Source organism: Macaca thibetana, chromosome 8 (assembly GCF_024542745.1).
Source record: "Macaca thibetana thibetana isolate TM-01 chromosome 8, ASM2454274v1, whole genome shotgun sequence".
NCBI classification, from domain to species: Eukaryota; Metazoa; Chordata; class Mammalia; order Primates; family Cercopithecidae; genus Macaca; species Macaca thibetana.
The window spans coordinates 108,322,699-108,344,552 of record NC_065585.1 but is presented as its reverse complement, the minus strand read 5'-3'; the positions used below and the strand labels follow the sequence as shown (position 1 = coordinate 108,344,552).

At 36.2% G+C, this 21,854-nt stretch overlaps 1 long non-coding RNA gene across 1 annotated transcript in view; it reads left to right on the top strand.

The window, feature by feature from the left end:
- Positions 1-21,353, top strand: part of LOC126961379 (uncharacterized) — a 65,006-nt gene extending 43,653 nt beyond the window's left edge. The window contains exons 2-3 of the long non-coding RNA XR_007728287.1: positions 9,021-9,077; positions 21,225-21,353. This is a non-coding gene — a long non-coding RNA (uncharacterized LOC126961379). The remainder of the gene's footprint in view (positions 1-9,020; positions 9,078-21,224) is intronic.
- Positions 21,354-21,854: the final 501 nt, after the last annotated feature.

Sequence of the window (21,854 nt, the reverse complement as noted above, 5' to 3'; positions counted from 1 at the left end):
TAAAAGGATAAACCAACCAATTTGAGGTAGGAGGTGAAAGACTAATGGTAACTAAATATGAGTCCTAAAATTATATATTAAGGAAGAAATAAGACATTTAAGGAGAAACGAGGCTACTGCACCTGGAAATGGGCCCAGATGCTCCCTCCTAACTGGATCTTTGAACACCAACTCTGTATTTACTAAGCATCCCTTTAGAAGTGAAAACAAAAAAGGCTGGCAGGTCTTTTCTTGATTCTAGTTCATCCATCAGGAGTGGACCTTCCTCAGGCTCTGGCTCATGACCGGGATTTCATTGGTCCACTGTCCCAACAGAAGTCAACACCCCTCTAAACAGCATTTCACTTAATCTAGCTCATTAAGCATTCAAGGCAATCAGAAGGTTAAATTACACAGAACAAACACCAGTGGCTGGTATACAAATAGTAGGAGGAAGAGGTGTCCCTGGAGGGCAGAGAGTGGCAGGGTTGGTAATTTTGTGAATTGTATCATTAATAAAATATATTTTATTCTATTTGATGCTGACTTTGGGAAGTTCCTGTGTGATGATTACATTTTTAAGCAGACAATTTTTTTTTATGGCTTTACCCAAGGCTAAAGGCAAATCTAATACAAAATTCAAAAAGACTTAGCTGAAATGACCATTAAAATTTTAGTTGTGTCCTTTTAGGAGTTTTTAAGAGCTATAAATTCAAAGCTGCCCAAAACAGAAAAATAGGTAACTTTAACTCTTGTATAACTCAGAGTGGGAAACTTACAAACAAAAGTATGATGGTTCTATATTTTTAATTTAAAAAAAATTAGAAACTTTTATTTTCCTGGTTATTAATATTTAAAGAAAGTTTGTGTATCAAGACAACCATCTTATTATTGAAAACTGGAATTTTTTTCAAGTTAATGAAAGACAAGTTAATATATTTTTTATAACTTATAAACCTAGAAGAGTGCTTTGCCATAAGTTAATTAATTATGAAGTTTTAAATCTACATAATTACAGCTTTGTTGACATCAGTACCTTCTATTTTTTAGAATAGTGCAGAAAGGTGTATACTAAACAACATTTGGAAGAAGAAAAACCTGGCATCATTCTGAGAAAGTATTTTCTCTAACTCTGAGCATGCAGTGGATTCTATGGGTAAACTGAAAGGAACAGGATGGATATTGGACAGCTTCCCTGCTTTTCTAGAATCAAATGTGAAACTATTATTCTAAGTCAAATCAATTATCAGATTGTGCCACATTATTCTTCTTATTTTTTAATCCAACATTTAAGGAGCACCTCCTATGTGTAAGATCCTTCTCTGGACATAAGGTATATTCAAAGATAACTAAGATCGCCTCTCTCTCTCTCTCTCTCTCTCTCTCTCTCTCTCTCTTTCAGAGAGCTCGTAATGTGTACAGGAGATAAATTACATTTGTTGACAAATACCTATAGTATCCCATGGAATAAAATGTGACACAGGCAAATTGCAAAACTCACAAAGTTCCTGCTAGAAAGACAACTGTTAACGTTAAGGCTAAGAATATGAGCTCTAGGGTGAAAATGCCTGCGTTCAAATATTAACTCTGCCAACATGTTTTTTGACTTTGGGGAAACTATTTACCTTCTCCTACCTTAGTTTCCTTACCTATAAAATTTGGGAAGAACAGTTTTACCTCAGTGGACTGGTGTGAGGATTAAAGGAGATGGTAAATGTAAAACTCTTAATCTAGAGCCTGGCATGTTCTAAATCTTCAATAAATCATGTCTATTTTAATTATTAAACACCAAAAATTGTCTCATTACTCACACTTCAGATCCATCTTCCATTAGTTAGAAAAATTAATAGATGGCTATAATGTATATTCATTCTAAATGTGTGAATAGAACAAGTAAAAATCTCTTCATGAATGGAATGTAGTGAGAGGGAGACAGAAAACAGATTAGATGGCTCTCCAAGGTGGAAACAGCACATATAATTGCCCTAAGTATGTTTAAAATGTTGAAGAAAACCAGCAAGAACGTAAGTATGGCTGCAGCAGAATTGGTGATGAGAGGTAGTAAGAGATGAGATTTGAGAGGCAATGGATGAGGCTGATAGAGTATGACTTTCTAGGCTCTTGAAAGGTCTTCCATTTTTTTCTTTGAATAGAATGGGAAGTCATTCCAGGGTTTGCAGCCAAGAAGTGACAAGATCAGACTTACGCTGCAACAGGGTCACTCTGGTTGCATGTCAGAATCGATTCAGATTTGGCAAAGATAGAAATAGAAAGACAAATCATGACAAAATGGCAATCATTCAAGGAAGAGAAAATGATGGTTTGGGCGGTGACCTTCTAGTGGAGATTATGATAATGGAGGACTCAAAATATTTTGTAGCAGAATCAACAGGTTTTGCTAAAAGATTCCCTGTCGGATTTCCCCAAGCAACTGAATGCATGCAGTTGCCACTAACTGAGATGGAGAAAACCGTGAGTGGAGCATGTTTAGGGGAGGATGTCATACATTTGGTTTTGGGGCAGGTGTAAATTTGAAATGTCTGTTTCTGCATGGAGATTCTGGATATAAAAGAGTTGGGAGGTTTGAATATATGGATCTGAAATTCATAGAAGAGGATCAATCTTGACATAGAAATTTGGGAGACATCAACATATAGATGCCATTTAAAGCCAGGTTACTGGATAAGATCACCGAACAATAAGAGTAGATACAAAAGATTATAGTTCCAAAATCTGAGTCACAGACCACCTAGAAGGAAAGGAGATGAGGAAGAACTAGATGAGGAAACGGATAAGAAAAGAAGAGAGGGGGAAACCCTGGAAGTCAAGCAAAGGATAAATTTCCAAGAGCAAGGAGTGATGAGTCATGTCAAATATCCTATCAAGGAAGACAGCTAAATATCATATCAAAGAAGACTATGATATCAAGGAAGACAGTTAATAATTAATCATTAGATCTAGCAACATGGAAGACTTCCATAAATTTGATAAGAATAATTTCAGTTAAGTGTTACAGGCAAAAGCCCTATTGGAGTGGATCCAAGGGGAAATCGGAGGAGCCTAATTGAAGGCAGAGTATAAACTTCTTTTGACAGGTTTTCTTGTAAAGAGGAACAGATAATTTATAGCTGGAAGGGATATTAAGAGAAGGATACCATGTGTATATATAACTAGAAACAATGCATTAAAAATAAAATTATTAATGATGTACAGTGAGGGTAAACTAGTAATGTCCTGGGGTAGATGGGGTGAATTATTTCCTTTTTCTTTTTCTTTTTTCTTTTTCTTTTTTTTTTTTTTTTTTATATGGAGTCTCTGTTGCTCAGGCTGGAATGCAGTGGCGCAATCTCGGCTCACTGCAATCTCTGCCTCCTGGCTTCAAGCGATTCTCCTACCTCAGCCTCCTGAGTAGCTAGGATTACAGGTGCCTGCCACCATGCGTGACTAATTTTTGTATTTTTAATAGAGAGAGGGCTTCACCATATTTGTCAGGCTGGTCTCAAACTCCTGACATCAGGTGATCCACCAGCCTCGGCCTCCCAAAGTGTTGGGATTACAAGCATAAGTCACTGCACCTGGCTGATGGGGTGAATTCTAATCCTAGGAGCACATAGGATGGTAAATGAGGTACAAAGACATTGGGAAAGTTTTATTCTGATTATCTCTATTTTCTCAAAGTATTCGGAAACAAACCATAAATGAAGAGTGTTTAAAAAGAGGAGAAGTTTTGAAACATTTTCTAGGAGGAGGCTTCTTTTACCTAATCCTATAAGCAATGATAACTGGCTGTCTAGTATGCAGGGACTACCTGTCCAGCAAGCTTGTGATCTGGATGTTTCAAGTTCACTTTTTCTCTTTTTGCTGAGATGGTTCAAAAAGTCAGTTTTGCTACTGTACTGTGTACTGAGAACAAAGATCATGTCTTTATATCCCTGATACAAATCTCAGTGTCTAGCACACAATGGTCATTTATTCAATGTTTACAAAATTAGTAAATATTTTACAGCCATATTATATTTTTATATAGTGCTGATTTTGTAAGTATATAGGTGTTACGGGTATGTGTGTTGTTAGTCCCTGAACCCCTCCCAGTACTAATTATACAGCTATGTACAGAATACTCGGTCTTTCTCTTGAAATTAAAAAAGAAGTATGCTGCCTTTAAGGGAATATTTTAACAGGCCAGACTCTGTGGATTTTCAGATTTAGAAATAGTCTTTTCGCCAATCTGTACCCTATGCCAGAGATTCCAACTGTTTCTAGTGCACTATCAGCATGAAGAATTTCGACATGGAAGAAAGACCATGTTGTTTGAAGCCAGAGTGACTGTAATTAGAAATTACAGTCTTATCTGGTAAGTTATTTTACCACTCACATGTCCTGTGCCTACATATGGGGTTGCATATTAAATGAGATTTTATGGACCAGATCAAGGTTAGTACATAGTGGGCATTCAATAAATTATAACTAAGTGACGTAGTTCTTGGATATAATATTTCTATTTTAAATTATTTATTTATTTTTTATTTCTTTTTGAGATGGAGTCTTGTTCTTGTTGCCCAGGCTAGAGTGCAACGGCACGATCTCATCTCACTGCAACCTCTGCCTCATGGGTTCAAGCGATTCTCCTGCCTCAGCCTCCAGAGTAGCTGGGATCACAGGCACCCACCACCTCGCCAGGGCTAAGTTTTTGTATTCTTAGTACAGATGGGGTTTCACCATGTTGACCAGGCCAGTCTCGAACTCCTGACCTCAGGTGATCCACCGACCTTGGCCTCCCAAAGTGCTGGGATTACAGGTGTGAGCCACTGCACCCAGCAATATTTTTATTTTTAAGACAAGTTGTGATTGAAAATTATCCAATTGGAAATCACAAGTTACCTTTGACTATATTTTGATCAAGAAAAAATCATATGAGTGGAAGCCCATTGTTATACAAATGTAAGACTCCTAGGTATCCAATGACCTAGGAGAAAATATTATAATCAAACTTATTTTCATAGCCTGAAGAAGGCCAATCATATTCAACAGGTGACATTTGGACAGAGGCAAACTAAAGAACATCAATGAGAGAATGTATCTTCCCTATTGAAAAACCACAGAGGCTTCTGCAAGTGTTTGGATCAGAAAGAACATCATCATTTCAGTGAACAAGATAACTTTACCCTAGTTGGGCCAGTATTTTACTGATTGGCAAGAGTGCAATAAACAACAGTAGAGGAAGTCCTCTAGTGGACACATGAAAGAGAATAAAATTACTCTATTCTCTTACCAAACGCATTTGAGCAGATGACCCTCCTTGGTTTCATGAATAATTCTACCAAACTGTCAAGTGGAGACTCAAGTCAGTTTTAATTTGGAAATTGAGGCCAGGTGCAGCGGCTCACGTCTTTAATCCAAGCACATTGGGAGGCCAAGGTGGGTGGATCACTTGAGGTCAGGAGTTCAAGACCAGCCTAGTCAACATGGCGAAACCCCATCTCTACTAAAAATACAAAAACTAGCCAGGCATGATGGCAGATGGCTGTAATCATAGCTACTCAGCAGACTGAGGCAGGAGAATCGCTTGAACCCAGGAGGCCGAGGTTGCAGTGACCTGAGATCGCACCACTGCACTCCAGCCTGGGGGTAAAGAGAGACTCTGACTCCAAAAGAAAAAAAAAAATTGAACAAATAAGTAACCAAGTAACCTTATTTGATATTAGCCAGTGAATTAAGTCATAAGAATTACATGAATGTTCCTAATATGACACTCATTATTAAGTGACATCTTCATAGAGTCACGTCAACAGAGAAAGAGAATGGCCACTGTTTCTCTCTTGTCCGGTTTCTCTCTGTGTCAAATTTCCGATTTCTCTGAAGTTCTTTATCTCAGTCAGCCGACTAGGACCAAGCTACTGAAACCAAGTTCTCTTTGATTTTCAGTTAACACTTCTACCCTGCTTGGTTTGCAGCATACTTCATAGATAGGGGAAAAATAAAAAAATAAAAAATAAAAAAAAGCAACTGAATGCTTTTATTCCCTCTTTGGAGAAGTTGCCAGCATGACTTGCCTCCCTAGAAAAGCCATAAGCTTTTAGTAGTAGTTACTATCTTATGCTTGATGTTTGCTTCTCCATAACAACCAGTACAGTGAGCAGATGTATGGTTGATGGGTTAGTGACTTGTAGAAATACTTTTCATAGTAGGTAGTGAACCTAGGAGTGAAGAAAACTCTCTGCCACAGATGAAATTTCCAATACCCCTGCAGTACTAATCACGATTTTCCTGTTGCTTTACTTATTTGACATCGATTTCACATCAGCCTCCACCACGTGCTACTCTACTGTTGATGTTTCATTGCTTTTACATTGGCTCTCTTTGGCCCCTACCAAAAAACTCTGGAGACATTTTTTTTTTCTGTTGCTTTTTTGTGGAAAATGTCAAGTCTGTAAAAATTTAAAGTTTATGCAAAGACCAAAAAAAGGCAGTTTGCAGAAAAACTTCACTTGACATCTTGACATGTCTTTTTCCTCCACCACTAACACCACCACTTTTGAGCCTTTTCCTCTTGCTTTTGTTATTCTGTTCTATGACGGCAACTATATTTAGTACCATGGACTATCTCCATTCTTAAAGGCAAAGAAAATCTTAATTATGCTAAAGGCTAAGCATCATTTAATTACACTTTTTGAAGAACTTAAGACACTAAGAATATATAACTGCCAGGTGAACTTAGTAAAGTAGCGAGATTAGGCAGTATAGTTCCAATTCAATGAGCAGCAGCCTGAATTTAAAAAATGTAAGTGAATAGAAGAGAAAATGTGATTAAAATGTCAGTCCTGCCAATGGCCAATTACCTTCCCCCCAAAATACACTAATAGACTTCCTCAAGCAGTTTATTGTGTCTCTTATCTGCACCATCACCTTTCTTTGTGGGCTGGTGAGGTCTCCAGTATGGTTTCCAAAATAGTTTCTTACTATTGAAGCAGAGGTAAGCCTTCAAAAATTGTATTATTATTTGACAACCAAGAGCTTACTTTTCCTGTTCTGGTTTATCTTCCTAAAAGGAATTGCCACCTTAGGACTTTCAGCCATAGTATTCTCTGCCTCCGACTCACAACAGACAAAAACAAACCAACAAACAAACAAAAAATGGTATGGGTAGTTGGGTAAACAGGATAGAAATGACTCAGAAGTATTGAAACTATAATTGGGTAAGGTAAAAAGTGGAGAGATTAAATCTAAGATCCAAAGAGCGGATGCTCATCACGACGTCCCTCACTATGAAGAAGCTCCTCTGATATCAGGCTCCCCAGAATCACCCATCATCCACATCTACTCTGTTCCAATTCACCCTCTCCAGGTTACTGCTTTTAAGACTTTGATTTTATTATCTATTCAGTTGATAATTCAAATATATATATGTATAGTCTGTATAATAAATATATGTATATATAAATAAATAACATATTTATATATTATAAAATATTCTATATTTTATAATATATAAATACAACATATAATATATTTAGGTGTAATATGTTAATATATAATAAGTAATGTATTAATTAGTATATAATTCATATATTTGTTAATATAATATATAAATATATATTTATTTATAATATAAATAAAAACATACAATATATATTTTATAAACATGTAAAATATATTGTATTTATATATGTTTACTTAGTACCTCCTCTGAGCCAGTTATCACGTTACAGAAAAGGGATAGGGAAATAAAATAGCATATGGTGCTTTTCGGAAAAGAACCACACAGTCTTTCACAAAAGCTTCCACCAAGTACAATAGAGCATAGAAGAAAGAGTGACCAACAATATCTGGGGACACCAGCAAAAGCATCACAGGTGCGTAGAGCTTGAGCTTGGACATAAAAAGTAAGCAGTAGGGAAGACGACCCATTAGAGAGGACAGCAGGGACAAGAACACAGTGGCTTAAAAGACAATGCTACATCCAAGGAAATGCATTTGTTGAAATGGCAGTCATGCAGCATACATTGAGGGAAAACAGAGATTACAACAAATGAAGCTAAAAAATGTGTACTGGGCACAGACCATGATAGAAGATTACATCACTAATGGGAAGCTCCCAGAGAAGAATTTTTTGAAGAAAATAATATGATCATTTATCCTTATGGGCAGTTAAAACTCGAGTCAAGGAAACCAACTAGAAAGTCGTCAATATGTCCAAAAAGAGATAACATAGCCTGTGTGAAGGCAATGGCCATGGAGATGGAGAAGAGGAAAAAGACTGAAGATATACAGTAGTTAAAATTTACAGAATTGATTTATACTGGAAGATAAGCAAGGAGACTGGAGAAGCTCCTTGTTTTCTGACTCAGGCTTGTGGATGGCTTATAGTGTCCTTAATAAAACTGAGAATATAGGAAGAAAAATAAGCTAAGCAAATATGATACTGTTCAGATTTAAGCATGTTTGAGTTATTTGTGAAACCTCTCAGGCATCGATGCCTAGCAGGCACTTAAATATATATGCCTGTAATTCAGGAAAGAGTTCTAAGATGGAAACTTGAATGTCGGACACCACAGCACACAGGTGCTAATAAAAGCTATGTCTTTATACAAGAAAGCTTTCAAAGTCCCTACCAAACTGCTTCAACCTACAATTCTAGCATCATCTATAATTATTTTTCTAATCAATTTATTTCCTACAGAGAGCATATTCTTTTCACTAAACCAACACAAATGTCATGCATTTTTATCCTCATGCCCTTGTTCATACTGTGACTCCCTCCTCTTCCTTCATTTTGACTCTCAACATGCTATTTTTTTCTTTAAAATAAATCTACATTCCTTTCAGTTTGGGAACTCTTTCATGGTTAGGTCAATCACACCAATACTTATTGCTACTTCTTTTAAATCCCTATAGGATATAACTGTCATTCTCGACCATTAATTACTTATCTCTTAATGTTAATTTATAATTTTATACTAATTTATGTTAATGTATAATTTTAGTTTACATGTTTCTAATATTTGTGTAATTTACTGTTTTCAATTTTCTTGTATTTAAAGGTAATGAATTATACCCTACAAGATCGCATATAATATACTATGCCACATACAAAATAGGTATGTAACAAATATTTTCTGCCAGCTTTGTAATAGAAATATTGCAGTAATTACAATATTAATAATGCTGACAAAGTCTCTTTAAAAAATGTACGGTTTAAATGGAATAATTTGTTAAAAGCATATTATAATTATAAAGCATTTTATAAATTTAAGAAATATTACAATATCAAGTAAATGATAAGTGTATGAGAACTATCATATCCACTATGTACAATGAGTGATTATAAGACATTTTAGGTCATCTAATGTAACATTACAGACCAGACCTTGGATAACACTGCTTCAGAGGCTTAGACTGTTGGCCTTTAAGAGCAGGACCCCTATTTTAAGAAGTGACAGAAACATTTGTGTTCTGAACTAAAAAAGCAAAGAGAAGAAAAACAATTTTAGAATTATAGCCACTCTGAAGAATGTCATGTCAACTCTTTTCTTCTTTTACTTCCTTAGAATTATGTTTTAAAAAATGATGTCCACTTGTAAACATTCTTTAGAAAGCAAAAATGACCATAGAAACCAACTTTGAAAAATAAGAAGAAAGTTGGAAGCTTACACTACCTGAACTCTAAACTTAATTGCAAAATGTTAGTAATGAAGACAGTGGCATCATGACAAAAAACTTAAACCAATGGAACTGAATAGACCATCCAAAACTATGCTGATACTCATAGGGTAAACTGCTCTGTGATGAAGATACCAAAACAATTTGTTAAAAAGGATCAACAAACGGTGCTGTGACGATTGGATACCATTTCTAAGAAATGAATTTTAATCTTTACCTCAGAGTTTATACAAAATTTAACTTAAAATTGATAAAAGTCGTAAATGTAAAAACCAAAAATCTGAAAATTTTCAAAATTTTTTATTTCAATAGCTTTTGAGGTGCAAGTGTTTTTTGTTACAGGGATGAATTATAGAGTGGTGAATTCTGAGATTTGAGTGCACCCATCACCCAGGTAGTGTACATTGTACCTAATGTGTAGTTTTTTATCCTTGGCCTCCCTCTCGCACTCCTCCTTCTGAGGCTCTAAAGTCCATTATATCACTCTCTATGCCTTTGTGTACTCACAGCTTAGCCCCCACTTATAAGCAAGACACACGGTTTTTGGATTTAATGGCCTCCAGTTCCACCTAAGTTGCTGCAAAAGACATTCTTTCATCCCTTTTAATGGCTGAGTAGTATTCCATGATGTATATATATCACAAAATTTCTAAAAGAAAATAGAGAATAAAATCTCAGTGATCTTTGGTTTGGCAACAAATTTTTAAATGGGACACAATAAACATGACCAATAAATGCAAAAATAAAAAATTTGGACTACGTCAACATTTTTTTAAAACACAGTCTTCAAAAGGCACTGCTATCAAATGACAAATCACAAACCTAAAGAAAATATCTGCAAAACATATGCCTAACAATGGTCTTGACTTTAAATAGATAAAGAATACTTACAGTTCAATATTTAGAAGACAAATAATTTTATCTAAAAACAAGCAAAACATTGAATATATGCTTCACAAAGATATATGGATATCAAATAAGTCTAGGAAAAGATGTTCAATATCATTAGTCATTAAGAAAATACAAATTTTAATCACAATGAAATATTTCTTCACACCCACTATAATGACCAAAATTAAATAAAAATAACCTTACAAATTGCTGTTGAGAATGTCAATTGGATCTCACGTTCTTTGCTGATGAGAATGTAAAATGGCACAGCCCCTTTGGAAAAAAATGTTTCATAGTTTCCTCGAAAATTAAATATAGATATAATATATAATCTAGACATCTCATTCTTGTATATTTACCCAAAAGAAATGAATAACTGTATGTCCAATGAGAGATTTGTACACACATGTCTATAGAAGTTTTATTTGTAATAGGAAAAGTCTGAAAACCATCAGTATGTCCACCAATATGTGAATGAGTAAACAATTTATAATATACCCACACAGTGTAACACTAGAAAGCAATAAAAAGGAACAAAATATTGACCTGCACAACAACAGGAATTTATCTGAAAATGATTGGGTTGAGTAAGAGAAACTGGATAACAAAGAGCTCATAGTGTATGTTTCCCTTTATGTAAGATTCTAAAAAAAGAAAACTCATCTATGGGGACAGAAAGCAGATCAGTTGTTGCCTGGGATCAGGGGAATGGGGGTAGGAGTAGGAAGAGAAAGAAAGGTGTGACAAGATGCATAAGAAAATTTTAAAGGGTTATAGATATGTCTATCATCTTGATTGCAATGTGTATACATATGTCAAAACTCATCACATTGTACACTTTAGATACAGGCAGTTTATCAAATGTCAATTATACTTCAATAAAACTATAAAAATATACTATAGACTAAATGTCCACCTCAAACATAAAACACAATGCCAATTGGTATACGTTCTTGAGAAATGAAAAATCACCAGCTGAACTTCTATGTCCACCAAACTACCTACTTTGCTTTATGTTTCTTTTACTGAGCCTCCCAAAGTCCCACATTCATGAGCCATATTGTATCGGATCAGTGGAGGAGGAAACTCAATAATGTATCTAGAGACCAGTCAGTGCATGAATCCATCTCTTCAGCATCAAACACTGCTCAACACAATATAGCCCTGTGTTTGGGTGAGGACCCAGGAGTTTTGCTATGTCAGTAAAGCAGAAAGCTTTTCTGTCAGTAATGATGATGTCCTTTCACTGACAAATTCCTTGTGTTTAGGACCAGGCTTTTACTGCCATATATTAGAAATCACCCTTCACCATAGGACTCCTATGAAACACTTTTATCACCCTCTTTACAAAGTGAATCTTGAACCCTTTTCTGCCATTCGCAAGTTCATTTTATGATATGTGCATGTTTCTAGGTGCATCAATAGATTATAGGGATGTATCATATAGACCACAATAAGAGTTATGACTGTAAATTAAAAGACAATCTGAGTTGTGTAAGTAATAAGCAATATCAGATGACTTCAGCTGAAAATAGAATTGCTATACATATACGTCCAAGAACAAAGAAACCAAGTCTGTGGAAGAAAAAGGAGCTTACCAAATGGGAGTGAGCACTGGCTTCTTGCTTTCACCAGATAGTCTCAGCCTCATGCACTAACAGCATCACTCGAAGCCTTAGCTGTGAGTCAGTCGTGACCATGAGTCAGGTATGTATCAGGACATACCATCTACCAAAAAGATGCAATATCTGCAATTTCTCTTTCCACCATTAAAGTTGTTGTCAACTTCAAGCACTTGCATAGTCACTGAGTTGTTGAGTCCTAAGGTTTGATTTTTGGATTAATTAATTATATTTCAATTCACTTCAGTGAATATTCACTGAACCCTGCTCTATACCTTAAATCAAAGAACTACATGGAAAAATACTGACCAAAATTTTACAAGTTCATGAAAATAGAAATCTAAAAAACACATAGACCTTCAAGAATTTATATGTGAAATGGTAGAATAACTAACTACCAGCCTTCTTACTAATGCTGGTCACACACCTAGTTATTGTTTGGTTCCAGGGCCAATTTCTGTTACTGTCCAAAATATTCTTGCTATCACACCAGAGACCATTTTGGATTTCCTTGGGCACTGATCCACAATTTACGTGTTTTCCAAACATTTGAACACTGTGGGTTGGCTGCTTGGAGACCCATCTTGGAGTCATCCCTTTCATTAATTGTTAGCCCTGCCCATTCCTGCCTCATTTATCTTCCCTTAAATGTTCCATAAATTTTTTACACCCAGTTATCTACAGGCTATGACACTCTGGTCAATATTAGCTCCAAATATCATTATGGACCGCTTTGGTATTCAAATATTTTCCCTGTCTTACTACAAATTCAAGGAGGACATCCAAAGTAAGTGTAAATGTCAAGGACCAAGAGGTTGAATGCCAGACAGAGGTTCCAAAAAAAAAAAAAAAGACTATAATTTTACTCAAACGTAAAATTAGAAAGAAATGATTTGGTCATTCTAGGAAGACAATCACTAGGAAAAAAATAGTTTTTCTAGAATTGTAGAATCGAAATTTGCTCATTGACATAGGGAAAGAAGAAAAATTGTACATAGGAAGATTTTTAAAATGCAAAAGGACAGAGTTAATCTATGGGAGCTGGTCCTACAGAAAGAGAAGAGGTTATAAACAGGTGCAAAGGAGAAAACGGCAAAGATGAGGGATGCAATTTTATGGGATGCTAAGATAGGCAAAGAGGGGGACAGGAAGACCTCTGATAAATTTTGAAATGTTGAAGAAGGTAGAGAAACTCAAATCAGAAGTTTTTCATTTTAATCCTGCCCAGCATAATAGGTGTGGTTAGGACCTTCAGATGATACATGTAGGGGCAGGGATGTGAGGATGTTAATAATGTAGAGTAATGTAGAACGGCTGCTCTGTAGGAGACTTTCCTGCATCCCCCATGAATATAGAAATAGATAAATTAAAGGATTGCTGAGTAGCGGGGAAGTTGTGAATTTACCTAGCGTGAAATGGCAGTGGGCCCAATTACCTTAGCTTTGTGACTTTCTTCAGCTCATGCTAATTGTCCGGTAAGAAGGTCAGTGACAGGGCTTGACGGGGTTATCCTGGGTTAGGGATCTATAAAGTAGGCTTGGCAGAAGATTGGGAGTGGCAGTGGCAGATTCTAGGATGCTCATGAGGCATCACTGCCTTATCTGAGCAGGAGTCCCAAACTTTGCACGAAGGCAAGTGATCAAGACACAGTTGGTGGGCTATAGAACTGGGAGAGCTTCAGGGATTAGAGGCTGTGAAAACAGTGAAAGCGCGTGGGCAAGAATAAGATATTAGAAGGACTTGGTAAAAGGTAATTTTTTTAAGGAAAAAAAAAGCATCACAGAGATTCCAAACTGAATGATAATGAGGTCTTTCGGGCATCTTCACCACTATATGGCTGAAAAGGAAGGAATGTAAAGATGAAGAAAATGGCAAAAACAGAATACAAAGCAAAATTGTAATAAAAGTGCTGTATTCATTGAGGAAAACAGGAATGCCCTGGATGTAGAGAGATAAATGTGGTGAACAAGGTCATTAAAGGATGCTAAAGCAAATGACATAAACTTCAAAGCTAAACAAGTTATTGAGTGAAACACACTCTAGAAGTAGCCACAGCATGAGAGAGGTTTTGTTTGTTTGGTTACTTGTTTTTTGTTGTTTTTGTTTTTGTATTTTTGAGACGGAGCCTAGCTCTGTCGCCAGGCTTGAGTGCAGTGGCACAATCTTGGCTCACTGCAACCTCTGCCTCCTGAGTTCAAGCGATTCTCCTGCCTCAGCCTCCTGAGTAGCTGGGATTACAGGCACACACTGCCACACCCAGCTAATTTTTGTATTTTTAATAGAGACTGGGTTTCACCATGTTGGCCAGGCTAGTCTCGAACTCCTGACCTCGTGATCCACCCACCTCAGCCTCCCAAAGTGCTGGGATTACAGGCGTGAGCCACCGTACCCAGCCAAGAGAGATTTTTAAAAAGTCTGATTTCATCAGCTCATCCCAAGAGTTGTCAAGGAGAGGTAATAAAGAAGCCTTTAGTGGTAAATAATTCAGGAAAAGTAATGTTACTGGGGAAAGCCAATTTTCAATTAAAGCAAGAGAGGGAAACAGCATTAATAGAACACTTTCAAATTATAAGGAAATTTCCTTGCTTAAAGTACCACAAAGTTTCCATATAAGACAATTACAGCAGTAGCAGAAGTGAGAGAAAATGTGGGAAGCTCTTAAAGCAGGAAGAGATTAACCTGAAAAAAGTGGGAGTGAAGAAGTCAGGAAAGAAAGGATTTGCTCCTAACACGGTAAGTGTTAGCAATTGGCATCAAGGAAGGAAACCAAAAGCACCTTGGAAAATATATGCTAGAGACATTTAAGAATTAGATAGCTTAGCTCTACTCAACTCATATTTGCTAAATTCCTACATTTTGGCATTACTACGTACAGATAAGATTTTAATATTAAAAAAGGTTAAAAGTAGAGTGAGAAAAAAATTTAGAATTCATTCAGTCCTAACAGTAAGAAAACTTGAGTCTAATGAAGTTAAATAACATCCTATCTTACTCGGTTTGGGAATAAAATGTATGTCTTTTAACCGTGCTGCCCCTAATTAACTGTCAATCAAAAGACTCATATTTTAGCCACAGTTCTATCATTGACTAGCTTTCTTCTCTTTATTCTTTATCGCTTTGCTTCTTTCCTTCTGTTATTATTATCAATATTTTTTGGTATAAGTTACACAAGAAGGCAGAGAGCTTAATTTCCCTGTGTTGCTTGGTGGTAGGGTTGGTGGTAGGGTGGGTGGTAGGGTAAACCTAAGCTGGGACTGTGTGCATTAGACTCATTTCTTTTCTCAAGGAGAATAACAGGGTGAACCTTTGAATTTGAATTCAGGATACTTACATTTCCATTGGCAATTTTAATCGAAATGTTATTTTATTAAAATTGCAAACAGCTATGGAGTTTTCTTTGTACCCTGTTTTTTTTTTTCTCCCATGCATTTCTCATATTCTGTCCCGATGGAATTGTCTATAAAACATTAACAGACTTTGCTGCTGACAAAATATTTGAACTTGATCAAGTCAGTCCCTCTTTGTGGGTCATAAATCACTTGTATGTGAAATGAAGATATCATGCTACACTTATTCCTCAAGTCATGAAAGAAGATATGAGTTTGCTATGAAATTCATCTTTCCTAGCCTCTCCTTTCCCCACAAAACTTCAGAGTGTTAGGACTTCCCTAACCTCCATGGGTTCAGAAGTCTATTTGGTTCTGAAACGTGTGGAAGATGAAATCGAGATTGCAATTTATATCGAATAAAAGTTACTCATTCTCACAAAGTCCACTGTAAGCCTGAATGAATCTCAGCATACCTTCTTCCAGGTGAAACTTCAGATTACAGGCTTCTCTGATCTCATGGCGTGTCCACATCAGCAGACTCTGTCAAGATCTTTGGGTGGACTAGAATCAAGCACTGAAAATAAAATGCCTCACAAAAAAATGGCATGCAGTATTACTGCTTGTTATATAGGCTAAACAAGTCCTATAGCCCTGCAGAATTTCAGGGGATGAGATAAGTGGAACCCTTCTACGTCCACTGATGCGAAAACTTGTTAATAATAAATAGATGAAATACTGCAGATGGAAACATGGCATATAAGTTCCATTTTTTTCCCACTTTAAGTGGAAAATCGTAACTGGCTATTAATAGCCAGTAGTAGCCAGTAATAATTCAATTAGCTAGGCATTATTGTATTAACACAATATTACAATGTTTGCAATAACAGACAGTTGTTCTTGTTTTGGTTTAAGTTTTAACTAAGGGGAATCTGTTGCTTTTTAAATGGTCATAAACAAAGAATATTTAAGAGTCATGAACTTTAATCAGAGTATCCATAGATTTAATTCTCTTTATATAATTTCAAATTCTGGGGGTTTTATTCTTTGTGGAGTTGAGTTTTTCTGTTGCTTTTTTTTTTTTTTTTCCTTTCATTCTGGTCTGGAAGCATATGTAGAGTCTAAAAGTCAGTTATCCATTATGGAACTCTGTTGTATTAAATTATATATTACAAAACATTAAAATGTAATTCTTATCCAGCCTGTTGCTCCATGCTATATTTAAGAAAAGGCTTCTAGCAGTGTTATTTCAAGAAGAGAATTAAGAAAAGACTGCAAAAATTAAATTCACATGCAAAAAGCTTGGATTTCTCATCCATCTATGTGACAAAATTACCCCAAATTTACTCAAAATTAGTAAGTCTGAGATAGTTGTTTGGGTCCCTGCTTTAGGATGTTCCTGAAGATGCATCTTACTACTGATGTTTTCTGTTTTCTTTATTTGAACTTTATCTGTGGATAGAAGGAGATTTTCACCAGTAGCCTGCCAAGACATCACGGGAATTTTTCCAGCATGGCTTCATGCTATGGTTAGCAGACAAAATAATCGATCTATATGTTCTCTCTAGGCCCGTTCACATTTTTCTCATATAGTATGTTCCCACAACAATTACTAAGTAAACAAGCAGGATTCATGATTTTGGACCTCTGGCCACAGTTTACTGGACCAAATGCAGGGACCATGTGACCTCAAAGGAAGAGGCAGTATCTGCCTTAAAAATTATCAGGGCTTACTGAGCTCTGACACAGATATACCCAGGAAACTAGCTGCACTTCCCTCTCTAAGGTCTGTAGAATAGTGCTTTAACTTTAGAAAAATGTAATTTTTATGTGTTTGCTTTGCTTAAGGGATTTTCTATGGCTTTGTATCCTTTTATAACCAAATATTCCTGATGGAGACCTTAGGAACATATCTGTATGATTGTAATTACAACACAAAGTAACAGTTTTGAGCACTTACTATGTTTCAGACACTATTTTCAGTTCTCTCTTTTTATCTCTCTCTATATAGTGCTTGAAAGTATTTATATACATATATATGTATACATTTTTTCAGTTGTCACAATTGCTTAAGATATTATCCCCAATTTACAAATAAATAAACCGAGGCACATAAAGGATAAATCATCTGTCAAAAATCACACAGCTAGTAAGTGGCACAGCCAGCATTCAAACCTATGAAGGTTAGCGCTAGAGCAAGTGCTCTTGAAAGTGGACCATGAGGAGTTTCAAAGCCAAACACACCCAGAGACGGAAGTCTGAGAAAGCACTGGGAATATGAGGGAGTATCAGGGATACCAGGGACTAGAGTACAGAGATCAGAGTCTTGCACTAATTGCCTGAGAAGTTTGCTGAAATCCTTACTCAGAGCAATGCTGTGGAGAGGAACATGTAAGGTAAATATGGTGGAAGAGAGAGGTGCTTTTGCTTTTGCCTTTTGGCCCCTTAAGTGAGAGTTTATAAATTAAGACAACAGCTTATGTTCATTCATCATTTGTTGAGTGACTAGGTTCAGCAAGTTTCTATTTTCTCTGGGAGATAATAGATTTAGATGTTTTAAACTATAATTTTTTCCTACTGTTAATAAACTCTGAGTGCCATAGTGACTGGCAAAGATTAAATAATAAATAAATGGATGAGTTATTATAATTTTATAATCAGCTGTATCCAACAATTGAATTAGTCTCTAGCACTTCATTACCAGAAATGGCACAGATTAAGCTTTCTGCTACCTGAATAGATTTCTATAAAGATACACCACTAGTCATGCTTCTAATTTCCTCCCCCTTGACAAGAGGCATTGGAGATATTGTGAAGTGTGGCTGATTTTTATCCACTGTGCTAAACAAGGCACCTTTTGTTATCTCCATCATACTCTGTTCCTTTGCGGGAAACACTTAGCATGACTCACGGTACCTGCTGGTGTCTATTACCTTAGGCTATGTAAGAGGTAAAATAACAATGGCTGGATTTAAAGGGCCAAAAGTAATAAGGAGGTAGAAAGAAAATCAACTGGAATAAATGGTTACACAAGGACATAGCAAATGTCTGCTAGCTACATGTCGAGGCTTGGCAGTGCTTCTGGGACCCCATTTCTCATAAGGGTAAAACAAAATGTCCTACATTCTGGGCAGCAGGAAACAAATCAGCAACCCTGCAGGGAGAAAGGATTGCGATTGCTCTGGCACTTAGGTCTAGAAGTGATAGGTGGATGAGTCAAAATCATTGCAGGTTTTTGAGAGTATCTTACTATTAACAGGTGAACATAAAGTCTGGTATACAGGTTGGGATAAAGGGGATAATGTTAAAGAATATGTCTATACAAAATCTTCACAGAGGGGGGCTACAAAGAAATAGGACTCATTTTTCCTTTTACCCGTGAAGTCAAATGCTTTTTTAAAAAATTAGACACTGGAATTATGAACAAGCTACTTGTGCAATAATGTGTCACTTTCTTTGTACCTTCGAAGTCTAGCTCCAGGATCCATGTATTTTGTACTCTGTATTTAGGGATTTTCTAAGTGCTGTGGCCCCTGTTGTGAAACTTTACTGCAGTAATGGTCCCTATTCATTCATCAACTTGGCTTATACCGAGCAATTTTATAATCTACAATTTTCTTATCTATTAGTTTATTTTGTCATCGACCTACGTTCTGTGAATATAATGATGACTTGGAAAGATAAAACTTGTATACAAATTCCTGAGATTGTTCTGGTAGTTCTGGGTGGAGTCTAGATATTTAATTTTTCAGCAAATTTGACTCAGTTGATCCCTATGTAGCTGTTCCAAAGACCACACTTTGGGAAACGTTTCCCTAGAGTCACTAGGTTTGCAGGTCCCATTACTTAAGAATAACCCTGACCTGGGTTCTGCTTAATTACCAATTTGGACTTAGGTTCAAAGAAGAACTGCAGAACAAAGGGTGGAGATGAAGGCGAGGAGAGTCCGCCGCAGACCCTTAATGCATTCATCTCCATGCCTGGACTGGTTGTCCCTACACTGGGAAGCAAGGCTCATTTGCATGAGTAGAGAGAAAGTTAAGAACAAGTTTATAGGAAAGTGAAGTTTCCTAACCTCTTAGATATGTCCATTCTAATGATCAGAATATAATTAAGAGAGATAAAGTGATTAATATCCTAATTGGGATCTGCAATCTCAAAAGAGCAGGTTTAATCTCTCTCTGTTATGGTTTAGAAATCCTAGAGTGTCTTTGATTGATGTTATTTTTTATTTAAGGTTGTTGGACATACCAAAACCATTTGTATATTTTTGTTATTATTCCTATCAAGTCCTCTACAATCCCACTTTTAAGGAGCGCATGATATAAGTCCCAAGAAGAACCTTGTGATAGTTCAATCAATTGCCAAGCAACTATATATAATGTGGCTGAATTTGCTTCCTACCAGTCATACTCTATTTGCAATCAAAATTTGAACCTTAGTGCACATGAAAAAAAATGGATATACTGCAAAAAATCAAATATAAAATTGGTCTTTTATGGTTCATGGTAAAATGGATGATGGGAACTATTACATTATATACAGCATTTCACTTAATGTATCTATTTTCCAAAACGGTTTAATAAAACCCTCACTTTACACAATCTACTAAACAAAGCCCCCCAATATAGTATTTAGGGGAGCCAAACCATGTATGAAACTCACAACTACCCCAGTAAAGTGAGAAAGATTCCTTTTAAAAATTGGGCCTTGTGTTTAGTTAAGCTTGCAATCCATGACTGCGTCTGTGAATTAAGAGAGATTTTTATCTCCTCATTAACCATTAGCTCCTATATATTTATTTCCTTTGGAATCTAAAATAAATCAAATCAGGAAATATTTTTAGCTTTTGAGTTGATTAACTGTTTTGCCAACATTTATAGGAGGTATTTGTTAGGACCTATGGGAGCAATTTCTTAAAATAAGTACTTACAAGTTGCCTGCTATTTGCCTAAAGTGATCCTTCACCTTAAAGCGTAGTGAGATGACTGAATGTCAGTGCTATTTCTTTGATGGCCAACAATGATCCTCTCTCTAAGGGCAGTAGCCTCATTCATTTTAGATGACATTCCACAGTAATAGATCATGTCTGACACTTAACCCTTTTTAAACTCAGTAGAAATACAGGCTCCTGTTGTGTCAATGTCTATAGGAGAACGAAATGTGCTCAGGGAGGCAATTGCTCCTTGTTAAGGAAAGTCTTAGCCTTCACATAGCCTGGTTTTTAATGTTTTTCAAAAGCTCACTGGTCAGAGCGGATAAGCCTGTCAGCAAATTGCCCATATTAAAATTTAATTGTATTATTTTTGCAGAATAGTGGACTACTTCATGCAGTTGACTTTCTCTAACACCAAATGTAGAATATTAGAAACAAAAGTCAAAAGAGACAACAATGAAATCCTGAAATATGAAAGCATAATGGGTATTTAGAGATGATGGCGTTTCATCTCTTCATTTTACAAATGAAGACAATGGATTCCTGAGAGAGGTATCACTGCTTTCTAAATATACACTTTTTAATGACTCTGTTTTTCCTACCTTTACCTGGACTTTCAGCTCCTTTTTTTCCACTTGAGCAGCCTCTATCTACCCCAAAGCGTTAATTCACAGACTGCAGGTCCATAGCACTTTGTTCAGATAGTACACCTCTATAGAACAGCATCATGATTGTGTTAAACGATTGGTTGCATGTTCATTTCTCTAATGGTAGGCAAAAGCAGTCCCTTAATTATCCTTCTATTTTCAGTTCTAACTACAATTGGAAGATAGAAATTATGAAACTCTGAGTGACTTGATCAGTGACATGTAAGTAGCCAAGAGAACCACAGATTTTTTTTTCAACTCTCTCCCGCTAGCACTATTTAGACTTCACTGTGTTGACTCAGAGATGGTAGAAGAATTGGCATTGTCTCTTACTCTTCTCTTTTTATCAAGATGCATCTGGAAAAGGTATAAAGTGTTGAAAAGAGCCAGATGCATTCTCTTTTTTTTTTTTAAATGACCCAGCATCTCATCTTTATGTAAAAGATAACAGGGCATTGGGATTTAAACAGCATAGGAGTAATGTGCTGGTCACTGTCTACTTGAGAAATTACTCAGGTTATCTGAATCTCCTTTCCTAAAAGGGTGATTGTAAAAATTAAATGAGATTATATTTGTACAGCATGAGCAGACAGTAGGTGTTTTGTAAAGGTTGCTTCTCCCCTATCTTCTCCTATAATTTGACACTTTATAATTTCCAGTTTTTTAACACACATTATCTTATTTGGGTCTTATTACAGTCCTGTGAGATGGGCAGGAGAGGTATTATCCTCTAATTACAGACAAAGAAAATGACATGCTTAAGATATGGTTCTGAGGAAATAAAATCAGACAT